Below are 2114 nucleotides of genomic sequence, written 5' to 3' on the forward strand. Positions count from 1 at the left end.
AAAAAAAATAATGTAGTCAAAGAAAAAAAAAAAAGGAAAAACTGTTGTTTTCCACAGCCTCGACTGACATTTGACTGCTTGTTCTATTGTGTATGAAAATTCATTGCCAGTGTGGGTTGTTCTATTTTGTTTTTTTATTCTGCATATAATTACGTCCCCTTCTGGCAGTTAATCCATGGCCTTTTGGGATGCTGCACTGTTATTTGTAAGCTTTTTTTTATTATTATTTTTATATTATAATTATTAAAAGCCTGACTTTCTCCTCTCATCACTGTGAGATTACCAGTCTGTTTGAATTGAAATGTAATTTGAAAGGCTTGTTTGTTGCTTTTTGTGCAGTTTCAATATTTTGAGTGGGGAAAAGTAGATGGGGAGGGAATCCAGGGGGAGGTTTCATTATTGTTGTTTTCCTGTCTTTCTACATTGACTCGAAAGACTGAAGAAAATGAAAGCATCTTCTGTAACGTCCTTCCTTGTAATTCCAGCATACTGTGTCTCTGGTTACTGAATTGCAGTGAGAGTCTCATTTAGAAACATTAAAAAAATTTCCTCCTGTAAAGTAGGGTTCCTTACATTAGATAACACTACTGCTTGTTTTGGCAGCATTGCTGTTCTGGTGTTGTTAGGTTAAAGGCAGCTCTGTGGGTGCTAGGAGCTGCCTGGGCCTCTCCTAAATCAAAGGCTATTTTCCATCTTACCTTACACTGTGTCCACAGGACCCTTCAGCAGCAAGTCCAACCCCAGTGCAGTTTCTCCATCCCAGGCCCTTTAAACAAGAAGCCTTCTCTTAAGGATTCTTGAGAGATGTAAGCAAGGCAAAATGTATTTTTTTTTTTTCTACACTTTTTGAACCATTTGAAAAGAAAAACAGTATTAGTGACTCAGGTGCTGTTCTGTCTAGAAAGGAAGGAAAATCAAAAGGGAAATCCACTGTGAGGGGAAGGAAAATCTTTATCATTTTCTCCTTATGCAGATGATTGCTTGGCTCTGCCATAATCTGAGAAAGAATGGCATAAGAGGAGGAACTGTATCTTACTAAGAAAAAACAATAAAAAATAGAAACAAAACTCATCTGCCCAGGAAACTCGTATGCATTTTCACTTTTACGATGAAAGGAAACCCAAAACTTACTGCCTGGGAGCAGCTGTTGGATTTCTCTCGGAAGCTCAGCATTACCAATAGAGGGAGGGCAGGTAGCAGGCGCACAGAGGCAGGGCGCTTCTGAGCCCACTGCTCCCAGGCTACCCTGCTGCAACAGAATGAGCTGTTGTTCAAGGTTTAACAGAACAAACAAAACCCTGACTGCTTCCCACCCCTTGTATCCTTCTACCTAAAGCTCTGGGCCCGTGTTCTTGGTGCCCATCGCTGGGGAAAGGAGAGCCAGTGAATGGTCCCAGAGTGCAGCAGCCCTTGGGCTGTGGTTTTACTTCCTTTCTTTACCTGGACTCTTTGTATTGTCATTTTTAGCACAGTTGCTGGGTTTATTTATTATTTGAGGGGAGGGAGGAAATCAATGAATTGGAGCACTGTGGGCCACCTGGAAAACTGATGTTTGGACTTTTAATCAATACAATTCAGGGCAAAATAAGCTACAGAATATGTATTTAAATACTAAAACGGCATACTTTGTCCTGAAAGGAAGGGTGGATGTTTTCCTTTGCCTATTTTTTACCTATACCCAAAGAAATACCATCTTACACACACAGTATTCTTAGCTGGTGGGTCTTTGTGAATATTACTTATGTATAACACCATGAATGTTAATATTGTCATTGAATTTGGGGAGGGGGAATATTTTTAATGATAAAACAACTGTTCAAAGTTGGTTTTTTAAGGTTAAACTAAAAGAAAACATTTATTCAATTCAGTGTACAATCTGTATTGCACTTTTTCACATTTTAATGCTACGTTTTCTTACATATCCTGTGATTTTAAATTTGGACATTGTGTATCCTTGTAGTGTCATAGTCAAGCTGTTGAGTGGCAGCTTCCCTCAGAGAGATTTGGGGAAAAAGCAAACCTGTATATTGTTTTATGATTCTCATGTAGAATAATTTTAAGGACTGCTGTAGACATCTACCTTTCTGTACAATTTTTTTTTTTTTTTTTTTTTT

Source organism: Meleagris gallopavo, chromosome 12 (genome assembly GCF_000146605.3).
Source record: "Meleagris gallopavo isolate NT-WF06-2002-E0010 breed Aviagen turkey brand Nicholas breeding stock chromosome 12, Turkey_5.1, whole genome shotgun sequence".
Classification (NCBI taxonomy): domain Eukaryota; kingdom Metazoa; phylum Chordata; class Aves; order Galliformes; family Phasianidae; genus Meleagris; species Meleagris gallopavo.